Raw genomic sequence first — 13976 nt, forward strand, 5'->3', positions numbered from 1 at the left:
TGCTTTTACTGAGCATGATGTCTTTAAGCATGCAATCCGGTGGTTCAATCTGGCAGCAGATAGTGGAAGATCAAAGAGACATTGCAGTATACAGGAAGTTCAACCCACTGACCATAACACTTCCATGTAGCACGCATCAAAGAGCGTTATGCTCGGTTTTATATATTTTTTTGTTTAAGTAAGTTTTGTTAATTAATTTCTTGTCATGATCTCGGCTCTAGTGCCGGTCTGATTCTCCATCTGATGCACCTGTGCAGCTCCGCCCTGTTCTCATTATTCACCAGATCCACCTGCTCCTCTCAGACCAGTCACTAGTGCCAGATTATTACGAGCCATCGGTGAGTTAAATCCAGCATCCTGAATCCCATATGCCTGCTTGCCTGTTTTCTGACCAGTTTCTGTCTTCTGACCCTCTGAGACTGCCAAGCCCGTCCGACCTGATTTCTGTGCTTTCTGGATTTGTGACCTGTTTCTGTGCCCTGACTCTGGCCATGGATTCTGCTTTGGACTGTCTTTGGATTTCTGACTCTGGACCTGCTCTCGGATTTTGAACTCTGGTAATTCCACCTTATCATCCTGCCTGACTCTGCTTTCTGGGTTCTGACCCTGTGCCTGCCTATTGACCACCCAGCACTTGCCAGTCCCAGAAATAAAACCATGAGAACTTCCCTGACTGGACTCTGGATGGCATTAGGGCATCTCAAGCAACATGCCCCACCCACAGGAGCCTGCACTCACCTTCACATCCAGTTCCCGGAGTGTGAGAAGTGGTTCTTGTCCCTGACGTTGGTTAACTCCTCAATAAACTATTTTCTTACGTTATCTGATTTCTGTCTGGCTGAATTCTGGGTCCTCCGTTTCTGTCCGTTTCATTTCTACTATGTTGAAATGTTTTTTCAACAAAGTAGAAATTGCAGGTTGCCTAGTTCACATGTTTTCTTGCAACTTTACTTGAACATGTAACTGTAATGATACCTTTCACCAAATACATTTATTAGTTTGTACAAAAACTTTTCATGTTTTTTTTGTCTGTATTAGCTATTGATGTGTTGGTCATTTTGGTCAACACTAAATTTAATCCAAGCTTAAAACAATGCTGAATGTTAGTATCTCTGGGGCATGTGCCACAACAATTGTTTAAACAACCAATCATATGGTCACACAAGGATCATACGGTAATGGCTAATACTCCTCTCGATAAATATCAGAGATTGATGCTAAAATAAGGGGTGGGGTATGTCCTTGACACGTTGACCCAGAGAGAACCCATGCATGCAAAGGGAGAACATGCGAAATTAAACTTATTGGAAGTTTTCTGATTTTAATAATGTAGTTGGTAAGCAAGTTAGTTTTGGTAATTAATTCATAAATAAAGGTTCTGGACCAAATGAGTCCAGATTGGATATGGGTATCAAACAGATGCTATGCTTTATAAATGGGTCCAAATCGGATCCAAGATGGATGAGGAGCTTAATGAGTGAATCTGTATAGGGTCCAGGCTGGATCCGATCCGGATTTGTGATCATAATTGGTTCTGTCTGCAGCCTATCTTCTGTGTAACTAGACGCTGGAGTAAAGAACGTGTCTATACCAAAACCAGCCTTTTTTTCAGCTGTTATAGGAAACCTGGGTACGCTGTACCGATGGTGTATTAATGTTTGCGTTTTCCGGTCTGGTCATTATGACCAAATAGAACTTAAAAGTCTTTTAAATTAGCGCCGAATGTCCCCTAGCATTAGCGCTATAAGCTTTCCAGGTAGCATCAGTGCTACGGCCCTAGTAAACGCAACTACAGTTCGTTTTTAAAACATCTGTTTGTTGTCATTTCACTCCGCCATTATTGAAAAGTGCTATGAGCGCTAGTACAACATTAATAGGAAAGATTAATGTCGATTTAATGGTGATTTGTGTAACCCTTGTAACGTTCCTAGCACTGGAGCTGATCTGATTATTACTCCACACACCTGGTCACTTTCCACACTGCATGCAATCAGCCTATACTGGTTCCACCTGTCGTCATCTCCATATACACCCCGCTTGGATCAGCCTCCGGTGCCAGAACATCTCTACTCTAGCCTTAGGTAAGAGCTTTCCAGCATTCCTGTCTGCAAGTCTGTTTTTGTTGCCGACCTGTTTTTTCTGTTCTCTGTTTTGAGTCTGCCTGATCCCTGTCTGATTTGGTCTGCCAGCACACACCTGCCTACTGGGGTTCTGGATCCTGAACCTGGCGGTTGGTTTATTTCTAAACCTGAGGAACTCCTGGATGTTTTTGGGGTCCAGCCAGTGACCCGGACCTGGACAGTCTAGCGGCTGATTCCATTCTTTCAGTATTGCTGCTGGAGCTCTACCTGTCCCCCTCAGTCTCTTCATCTGCCACCTCATCTCTACTCGTCCTGCCTGGCTAACCTATGGATTCAGTTTTGCCTGTTGCTCGATTACCCCTCTGTGAGTAAACCCTGTTAACATCGGTTCCGTGTCTGGTTGAATACCGGGTTCTATCTAAGCAATCATCACAACCATGGATTACCTCTCAAGCGAACGAACAATTGTTAAAGCACCCCCAAGCTTCCTGAAGGAACAATTGCTTTCATAAAATCAAGGGCCCTAAAGAAATTAATTTCTACTTTGCAAATCATTGTTTAAATATTAGTCCTTCGAATTATGTTTTATATAACTCAGATTTGCATTGTGATGAAAGTAGAACTGGGAATCTCAAATGGGTTACACAGTAGAAAAATACTTTTTGAAGTTGGAAAAGAGATTTAAAAAAAGATTTATGAACAGGGTGTAATTTCAGATAATCCTCAATCTAAAACCACATGCTTTTAAAATGTTTTAATCTAGTCAGATAACTCTAAACATTTCCATTTCAATAATCATGTAATGATCATTAACCTAACTGTCTAGGGAAGCCATCCAAGGCACTGAGCATGTAGAAGTTTAAAAGATTTTATTGCATAAAAATGTAAAGTGCTGATGTAGGTTAAGGACTAGCATTTTAAATGTTTGTCAAAAAAGAAGTTTAGGAGGTAGGCACAATAACACAAAAAGGGTAAAAAGGGAGTAAAAAGAGAAAGGTGTGGTTTTTATGTCAGTTTCTTCAGGGTTTCCACAAGGGCGGTCATGGAGGAGACGTTGACACTGAGCCAGAACTGCACTGGTGTTGGAATTAAGATGTAAGAAACAGCAGCAGCTGCTAAGTAGATATACTTGGTCAGGCCTTGTCTTGCCTTTTCTTTGAAGCAATGGAGGACAAGATGGTAAGATGGTGGAACTTATGTTGTGCATAGATGAGAGAAAGATCGTTCTGATGAAACAGCAATAAAGGGCCACTTCCCCACAGCGTATGTGGTTCTCAGAAAAATAATTTGGTCTAGTGGATATAATTATAATATAGTTAAGATTAATATTTTTCCTCAGCTGATAGTTTTGTTTCAATGTATTCTGTGTTTTTACCAAAATCATTTTTAAGAAGTTGGATCAAATTGTGATGTTGTTTCTGTGGGGAGGAAACATCCCAGGGTGAGGAAATTGTTCTTACAGATAGTAACTATTTTATTATTGATCTGCTTATATTCATAAAGTGATATACTGGCTCCAATCACAAGAACAATTAAACCCTCTGTTTTCATGAAAAACGCAGTGATGCTGTTCAGTCTGACGATCTGGCCACAGTACAGGAGTATACATAATCATCCATACTTTAGACCTTGTGCTGACATATGGCATTGATTGTGAAGAATTAACAGTATTTCCTCACAACCCTGTCCTATCTGATCATTTTTTTATAACATTTGAGTTTAATCTAACTGAGTTCTCCACCCCCAAAAGAGGGTTCCATTATAGTAGATCTTTATCGGACAATGCTGCATCAAACTTTAAAGAGTCTGTCCCCTTTTTAATATCCTCAGTATTGCAGAAATACGCTGCAGATAGCAGCAATGGTGTTTCTTCCCATTCACAAATCGATACCTTTGCTAACAATCTGACTTCCTCATTGCGTTCTGCATTAGACAATGTAGCTCCCTTGAAAAAGAAGGTGATTATTCACAGGAAGCTGGCTCCCTGGTTTAATTCAGAGCTGCGTTCCTTGAAGCACAATGTTAGGAAATTGGAGAAAAAATGGCGCTCTACACACCAAGAGGAATCCTACCTAATCTGGAGGGACTGTCTATTGTTGTATAACAAGACCCTTCGCAGAGTTAGAGCAGCATATTTTTCATCATTAATTGAGGAGAACAAAAATAATCCTAGATTTCTCTTCAGTACAGTTGCCAATCTTACCCAGAGTCATAGCTCCGTTGATCCATCCATTCCCTTAGCTCTTAGCAGTAATGATTTTATGGGATTCTTTATAAATAAAATTGATTCCATTAAAAATAAAAATAATTGGCATCCTCCCAAACATGATTACCTCGTCCTCAGTAAGTGAGGCAGCGTTGGAGGTATCTTTAGAACCTGCGCACTGCCTGAACTGTTTAAAAGCAGTAGAGCTTTCTGAGGTATCTAAAATTTTACCTTCACTAAACCTTCTACCTGTATGTTAGACCCAATCCCAACAAGTTGTTTAAGGAGGTATTCCCTTTGATTAGTGGCACTATTTTAGACATGATTAATCTATCCTTGGTAAATGGATATGTACCACAGGCTTTTAAAGTAGCTGTTATTAAACCTTTACTTAAGAAACCTTCTCTTGATCAAGATGAGTTAGTAAATTACAGACCTATATCTAATCTTCTTTTCCTATCTAAAATTCTTGAGAAAGTAGTTGCTAATCAAACATTTACAAAGTAATGACCTACTTGAGGAGTTTCAGTCAGGCTTCAGAGCACATATTAGCACTGAAACAGCTCTGGTGAAGGTCACTAATGATATTCTCATGGCCTCAGATAATGGACTTGTGTCTATACTTGTCCTGTTAGATCTCAGTGCTGCATTTGATACAGTTAATCACAATATTCTCCTACAAAGACTTGAACATACTGTAGGGATTAAGGGGAAAGCATTAGGCTGGTTTAAATCTGTCGGACAGATTCCAGTTTGTTAATGTTAATAATAAATCTTCCTCAAACTCTAGGGTCACCTGTGGAGTACCACAGGGTTCAGTCCTTGGACCAATTCACTTTACTATATATATGCTTCTGATTGGCAAAATTATCAGACAGCATGGAATTAATTTCCACTGTTATGCTGATGACACTCAGCTATATTTATCAATAAATCCTGATGAATCCATTCAATTACTTCGACTGCAGTCATGTCTTGATGACATCAAAAGCTGGATGACTTTAAATTTCCTGCACTTAAATTCTGACAAGACAGAAGTTGTAATCTTTGGACCAGAGTCTTCAAAAAATAAACTTCTTAATCAATCACTTAATCTGGATGGCATTAACTTGGCCTCTGGTAATAAAGTAAAACATCTTGGTGTTATTTTTGACCAAGACATGTCATTTAAATCCTATATTAAACACGTTTCCAGAGTTTCCCTTTTTCACCTCAGGAATATCGCCAAAATTAGAAACATTCTGTCCAGGAGTGATGCTGAAAAAGTAGTCCATGCATTTGTTACTTCAAGGCTGGACTATTGTAATTCTTTACTATCAGGAAGTCCACAAAATGCAGATCAAAGCCTTCAGCTGATCCAAAATGCTGCAGCAAGAGTTCTGATGAAAATCAACAAGAGGGATCATATTTCTCCAGTTTTAGCTAGTCAGAGTGGCTCATGTTACCCTGAGCTATCTCTATAGTTATGCTGCTATAGGCTTAGGCTACTGGAGGACATCAGGGTCTAATTTTCTCACTCTACTGATTTCTACTGTTCTCCAGTTTTGCATTGCATTACATTGAAATGGCTGTTGTCATTTTAGCTTTTAACTTTTTGCTCTCTCTTTTTTCTTCATAGTAGGTACACCTGGTCTGACGTTCTGTTAACTGTGTCATCGTCCAGAGAAGACGGCTCACCCGCTACTACCATCTAATGTAGAACAGATTACTAGATCAATGTGTGCTTCTGTGCTTTTTTGTCTCTCTTGTTGTGTCTCTGCTCTGTCTTCTGTAACCCCAGTCGGTCGAGGCAGATGACCGTTCATACTGAGCCCGGTTCTGCTGGAGGTTTTTCCTTCCCGCTAATGGGTGGTTTTTCTTTCCACTGTCGCTTTATGTTTGCTCAGTATGAGGGATTGCTGCAAAGCCATGTACAATGCAGACAACTCTCCCTGTAGCTCTACGCTTCTCCAGGAGTGAATGCTGCTTGTCGGGACTTTGATGCAATCAACTGGTTCCCTTATATAGGAAGTTTTTGACCAATTTGTATAATATGATTGATTTGACTTTGTAAAGCGCCTTGAGATGACATGTTTCATGAATTGGCGCTATATAATTAAAATTTAATTGAATTGAATTATTTACTCCCAGTCAGACAGATAGTACTTATGCACAATGGAAACACAGTGGTATTAACACTTTTAAAAAACTATATATATATATATATATATATATATATATATATATATATATATATAGGAAATACTCAGTGAAAGTAAAGAGACACTGAATAACTAGCTTGACTCTGAAGACTGATACAGCCTTGGGGATCTGAATCACTGGGTGGCCGATTCAGTTCTTGGTGATGCTAGGCAGGGCAAACCATAGTCAGTTCAGAGGTTATACACAGATAGGCAGTCCACAGGGCAGATGTTTCCAGAAGGGCTAGGCAACAGGGCAATCAGGGGTCCAGGCGAGAGAATCGATAACAGGCAGCACACACAACGTGCGGCGGTATGTAAGCAGAGCAGAGACAGGAGACAGGTCGGAGGTCCAGAGATCAGAAGCCAACAGGAGTATCCGACAAGGCCAAGGCAGGCAGGACTAACAGGAACAAGACAGGTCAAGCACAGGAGACCAGAATAAGCAACGCTGTATGGTTTACTCACATAATGGCTTTAAAGAATAAGCATCCCTGTTGTCCCACATTTGTTTCTTTTTTAGATCTGGCGATCCTAAGAGACAGACTAGTAAAACATAGTAGATTACATTGTCATGTTTATATTTTCTATTATTGACCCTGAAGCAGCAAACATGGATACAAGAGTGTAATGATTAAATGGGTTTATTGAAGTTTTTGGTAATGGGATGGAAGTGAAGTGAGACTGGAGACTTTACGACTGTAGCCTCTGGTTGCAGACTGTGGGAGACAGAGTGGGCAGGAGTGAGCACCGGCAAGATGGTGTGACCAACACTGCCTTACGGAGAAGCTGGTTTGTGGAGAGTCGAAGGTGATGAGGCAGGTTGCGGTACACGTTGGTGGTCTGTGTGAAAGTGTGGCTGGAATTTGGACAGGCCGGGTGGTTTTGGTAGCAGAGGACGTTGGTGGGACCGGAGGAGCAGAGGTGAACTTGAGTGCCAGGAAGGCTCTTGAAACTCGAAATTGATTATTGTAAGGGTGATCTTCTGGAGGAATACTGGATGCCAGGTTTCAGCGTGGTGTACCTGAGAGAAAAAAGGGTATTAGTTGAGGAGAGCTAGGAATCATGGAACGACTTGAAGCTTGGATCTGGTCAGGTACTGGTTTGGGTGAGCTAATACCTTCCATCCTTATCCGGCCACCTTAAATGCTCCTCCTAATTGGTGGGGGTGGAAAACTCATGCAGCTGGCATCCACCTGTCACACTCTGCTGGAGAGAGGTGAGAACAGACTTCCACTGCACAGAACCACATACCTGACAAATGATTAAAAAGAAGAAGAATTGACAGGTGAAATTTCAGGTAGAGCAGGTCATGGAACACCAGCGATCAAACTGACAGATAATCTGAGTAACGTACAGTCTATTATAAGAATCTAGCAAATAAAAATGAGAAGTAGTAAGACTATATACTGTGGCAAGTGTGGAGAATTACACTGAATGTAGGTGAGTTAATCAAGGGCTTTTGTGGAGCAGCTGAGGTAGAATGGGAGCAGGGAAGCTGAGGGAGGGCAGACTAATCAACACAGACGAAGCAAACATAAGAATCAAAAAACCTACTAACCGAGGGGAAAAAGCAAATGCTTACCTAGGAGAATAAACTGGAACACACAGGGAACAGAACACATGAAGTAAGTAAGAAACTAAACCTATAAGAATGAACTTATATAACAGTGGTCCTTAATTACGATCCTCGAGGGCTGGTCTCCTGCATTTTTTATTTGTTATTCTGCTTTAACACACCTGAGTCAAACAATCAGGTCATTAGCAGAACTCTGGAGAACTTGATTGCATACTAAGGAGGTAATTCAATCATTTGATTCAGGTGTGTTGGATCAGGGACCGAAATTAACACAATAAACACAAAGTAATTAACTAAAATACAGCATAAAACATGGCAAAAAATTATGAAATGATTGAAACACACAAACAAACACACACACACACACACATAAACCTAAACCCAAACACCTAAGGACGGTAACACCGTTCAGAAAAATATCCAACTTTTTAGTTTCAAAACCATGTCTAAAATGATCATAATATGATTTCCTAACTTCTGAATTTTGTTGTATCAGGAGATAAAATTACTTAGAACTTTATTCTCTTTATCCTTTTTTCTTCAGAATCTTTGTCTTTCATTTTTTTTGGCCATAATACATTTTAAAGAGACTTAGTGATACACCACTGTGCTGCAGCAGTGAATCTTTGCAGTATGTGAGAATACAAACATATCATGGGAATTAATGCGAGGAAAATGCGGTCAGCTCCCAGGACTTTAGTATTTTCATTGGAGAAGAATGTTATGGAAAAAGGTTTTAGCAAGAAATTATTCAACACTTAAGCTATTAAACATTTACTGCAGTAACATAATAAATGACAAGTATACAAGAAAAAGAGATTAAACATTTGGTTGTAGAAACTATCTGAAAAAGAGGTTTTACAACAACAATACCTTAGTCCTCTGATGTGTACCGTCTCGTAATTCCAAGTCTTTAACTAAGTTTAATTACTCACATGTCATGTCTTGATTTTATAAAGACTTCCAAAGTCGGATTGACTTTCAAGATGGATTTGGAAAGGGAAGGGTAACTTTGTGGAGTAATTGCTATATAATGAGCGTTTCACTGACCTCCTGCTACATCTTGGCCATGTTTTTTTATTTACTCATTTAGCTAAAGGCAATAACTCTTTTAAACAGATGGAAAAATAGACCTCTCCAGCGTCTACAGAGTTTTCTCCCAACATCTCCCAACATCTGTCTCATTTTATACAAGCATGAAGTCAGAGAATTGCCCATTTCAAATCAATCACACCAGCTGACATTTCATACAAACTGCTCACTGAGCAAAGAGGGGAAGACAGGTACTGTACTGCAAAGAGAGCATCATTATGGTGGAAGAGCTGACAGGCTGGTGTGCTCTTGTTTATGTCCTCTAATGCCTTCTCCCATTAGTTACATTCAGTCAGTTGTGATGGGAGCCACAGGAAATCACCTGCATAAGGAAACTTACTTTAGCACAGCTCCATTACCTCTGAAATTTACCGTGACTGCATGTGTTCATGTGTAGCAGTCCAATTTAAACCAGGCTGTTTTTTAGGAGCAACAATTCTTAGTGACTTAACTATTTGATTCAATTGTTATGCAGAATGCTATACCACTAAGGAGGTCATTTGATTAAAAGTTTTAATTTGATTAAAACTGAAATTATGATACTCAAGTTTGTCTCCTTCTGCTGTTCTACCCACAGCTTTCTTTAAGAAAGTTTTGCCTATCATAACATCCTATTTGACTCAAATCCTATAAATAATAAAATAATAAACACATTCCTTGTGTCAGGTGTATTCTCCCAGGCCCTAAAAACAGTTATCAAAACAGTTACCAAAACTGCTGTTGAAAAGGAAAAATTTGGATAAACTACAACTCCAGAACTACAGGCCCATCTCAAACCTCACCTTAATCAGTAAGATTATTGAAAAAGCTGTATTTCAACAATTAAATATCTTCCTAATGACCAGCCGCTTTGATGTTTTCTAGTCAGGTTTTCGTGCTCACCACAGTACAGAGACTGACCTTGTCAAGGTATTCAATGACATCCATATAAATGCAAACTGTGGAAGAACCGCAGTGCTGATATTATTGGGATCAGTGCAGTATGCGACACTGTCGATCACTCCATTCTGTTAGAGTGCCTGGAAAACTGGGTCAGCCTTTATGGTACAGCCCTTAACTGGTTTAAATCCTTCTTAAAGGACAGGGAGTTTTTGTGTCAGCAGGTAACCATGCATCAGGAATGACAAAAATCACATGTGGGGTTCCCCAAAGGTCCATCTTGGGTCTCCTCCTAATCAGTATGCATGCTCTCACTAGCTCAGATTATAAAAAAAAACACAAAGAACTGATCAGGCCTGAAATATGGTTGTAGAGATAGACTTAGACCTAAACTTTCAAAGGCTTCTAAAGGCAATTACAAAGTCAGCCTTCTATCACCTGAAGAACATTTCCAGGATTAAAGGACTAATGTCTCAGCAGGACCTCGAAAAACTAATCCATGCCTTTATCTTTGGTTGAATTGATTACTGAAATGGTGTCTTCACAGCTTTGCCTTAAAGACGATCAGGCAGCTGCTGTTGGTCCAGAACGCTGCTGCCCGCATCCTCACTAAGACTAAGAAAGTAGAGCACATAACCCCAGTTCTAAAGTCCTTATATCGGCTCCCTGTATCTCAGAGAATGGACTTTAAATACTTCTGTTTTAATAAATCACTATAAATCACTCAATGGCTTAGCACCAAAATACATCACTGACTGGTTGTCAGTGCATCAACATCCAGACCTCTTAGGTCTTTTGGCTCAAGTCTACTCTGTATCCCCAGAACCAGACATTGGTGATGGCATTTGTTTCCTCCAATGACTGATAGTGACTGATAACAATCCCTGCTGCTCTGCTACAACCGCAGCTGCTATTGGTAAGCAGTGTGGTTGACACCTCCCACAAGCCAGCCCCCGAACTCTTTGCCCCCGCTGCTTGTGTTTGGCACGCTTCTGACCCTTTTCGGCACAGGTGGACACATACCCATGGCCTGTTACCAGTCGATAACTGCTGGGACTTGACAGGAGTCACAGAGACTTGAATGAATTGACAGGAGTTAGTTTACAGGGACACAGATCCCACTTTTCGTGCAGAGTGAATGCCTGCAAGAGTGTGAGAACTGGTAGTTGTTACTACAGTTTGGTTCAGTTGAGAGGATGTACTATGCAAAGGTGGCAACAACGCTGTAATCGCTGTGACACTGTTTTCTGTCTTGCCTGATGTTGTGCTACAATAGTTGGTTTGGCTGTGAATAGCTAATAATTGTTGCCAAGGGGAATTATCAATAGCAACAAAGGAAAAATAAGATAAAACAATAATGAAGTCATTTTGAATCATAATTACCAAATCGGGGCACCACTTGATTATTAGGAGTTAATAGGCAAGCAGCCTGCATGCTTGCCATTAGCATATGATTTGCATATTCATAAAGTTCGCACCCGCTGTTCAGCTCGTTTTATACACGCAAGTTGCCTTGCACTTGGTATGAAGATCAGCTTTCTACATGCTACTTATGTTTGCATTTGTTTTAATATGTGCAAACCTTTTGAAGATCAGGCCCTATGTGTAGTGATTATATACAGTATATGAATTCCCCTTTGAGATGACTTCAGGCTGTACTTAGCTGCACTTCTGGACTGCGGTCATGTTTGCCAGTCTCTCCATTGTGGATGTTTTCACAGCCTACGTACAAAGAGAAACCCTAGGCGGCTAATCTTTATACAGTGAGCCCCCCCCCCCCAATTAAAGACCTGCATCTTGATGTTTTTTTCTTACTTTTTATGCGAATCCTGTTTAAGCATCCTTTTTTTAAAAAATTAACTAAAGCAAGAGGACATATGTCAGTTGTGCATTCTCCATCTTGTTTTAAGAACCAATGGAAAGGATACACGCTTCTCAGTCGGGCTTTGCTTCTTTGGCTTTGGTTTATTTATTACTGCCACCTGCGGGACTGGAAGTGTAGTGCCGTTTTCTTTATAACCTCCCCATACATCATTAGGTTGCTTTAAATTGAGTTAATTCAGTTGTTAACTCAAAAGAGGTACTTCTTTTGCTCTTAGAGACCATTCAACTTCTGAACCAAAATAACCACAAACAATTACTACTTCACACATTATTATTTATTAAACTAATAATTCCCTGTTACAGTAATTATTATATTTAATAAAAACACTAGGAAACACTACTCGCTACTCAAGGAACATGGAAAATAAAATAAATGGACATAAAACAAGTCAAAAATGGATTAAATGAGAGGTAGCAATTCTTAATTCAATTCACTGTTGTTTAACATCACATTCAAGAAGTCGGCACTTTGACATAGCAGCATTAAAGACATAATAGCTTTGAAAAAACAGACCTGAAGCTAGATGGAGAACGCTTCTGTACTCCACAACATGCTAAGCTAACCGTCTAGAGCTACCTTTGCACCTTTCCAAGATGGCGGCTGTGACGACATATGACCTACGATGTTGTGTGACGCGGAAGGAGAAGGTCTTAGTGACGTATCTTGCGCACACGCCTAGTGCAGGGCGGGCTTTGATCAGGAGGCGGTTTCACTCCTGAACAAAGGCTTCAAAGAAAATGAACATGTAAACAAAGAAATCAAAAGATGGAGAAAGGAAGAAAAGAGAAGAGAAAATCGGCTCTCGGCGGAGCCAGTTTATCATCAACCCAAAAACAACACAGCCAAAATCACTTATGAAATGCATGCACACACATCAGAAATATCCAGCACAGTTAAACAACCTCCATCTTAGAGTAATTAAGCATTAAACTAATTCCTAATAGGTTCTGCCCAGGCACAAAATATCACCTTATGGGTGAAAAAGAGAAATAAAAGGGGGAGTCCTTTACTTGATGTTGTCTCAGAGGATGTCCAACTCACCTGTGGATCTGTAGCCCCAGCAGCGATTCGGGCGGCGCGGGTCCCTCAGGCAACAAGGAACAGGAGAACCCCAAAGTCTCTGGGCTCTGTCCGACGCTTTGTTCGACCAAAACAACAGCGGAGTACGTGATAATCATCGGGAGATGATCCCAGTAGGATCAAAAGGAATTTAAAGTACTTTTAAAGTCGACCTCCTGCATAGAAATACAGGGAAAGGTTTGATTCAAAAGCTCTCGGTTAGGCGAGAAATCGAATCATGTGCCATGTGGGGGAAATCCCAACGGCAGGAACAGCTGTATGTCTTCCCAGCTGCTGTAAAGCCAGTGAAGAAGACTGAGTTGAGTGACTTTTATGTCATTCCATAGCAACGAACATCTCCAGGGGCTGGTGGTCGGGTTGACCGTGTTGCATGCTGGGAGCTGGTGGTCAGGTTGACCATGTTGCATGCTGGGAGCTGGAGTCTGTCACGTCATAAGATGGCATTACAACTCTCAGTGCAAAAGGGGCTCATGCAATCATTGTCACGTACAAGGACTGAACTGTTCATAATTTAAAAGGCAGGCACAGCTTAAACAAACTGCTTAAAAATCTTCAGAAAATGTGTAGGACCTCTTTAAGTAAAACACAAAAAGCGAAGGAATGAAAATGGCTCAAGCACTCTTAATACTGATCTTTAAAGATAATCAAGTCCAGTGTTTCCAAAAGAGAACATCCTAATAAAAAGATGTTTGATAATTTGGATGTAGCAACTAAAATTTTCCTGCTGATGATTGTTTATTAGAAAATGTGATGCTGGAAGCTGAGTGGACATAAAAGGTAGGATTTACATTAGTCCTGCGGCCATGGCTCCGTCCTCTCTGACTGCGTGGAACAGTGAGGACTTTATACTGCCATCACTTCAAACTGCTAACTCTGCCATGTGGTCTGCTTCAGTGCCCCCCACCTTCCTCAGAGCGCTGACAGCTCAGCCTTGTAATGAATGGGAGTCACACTAAACATTTCTGTAGAGCTGTGCGTCACTGAACACATCATG

General features: G+C 40.5%; 1 long non-coding RNA gene across 1 annotated transcript; it reads right to left on the reverse strand.

Moving 5' to 3' along the window:
* Positions 1-7114: 7114 nt before the first annotated feature.
* Positions 7115-13244, reverse strand: LOC118567299. The gene is made up of 3 exons (XR_004933584.1): positions 12944-13244; positions 7588-7721; positions 7115-7491 (listed from the first exon to the last, which is right to left on the reverse strand). It is a non-coding gene; the product is annotated as an uncharacterized LOC118567299 (long non-coding RNA).
* Between the last annotated feature and the right edge of the window lie 732 nt (positions 13245-13976).

Source organism: Fundulus heteroclitus, chromosome 20, assembly GCF_011125445.2.
Source record: "Fundulus heteroclitus isolate FHET01 chromosome 20, MU-UCD_Fhet_4.1, whole genome shotgun sequence".
Lineage (NCBI taxonomy): Eukaryota > Metazoa > Chordata > Actinopteri > Cyprinodontiformes > Fundulidae > Fundulus > Fundulus heteroclitus.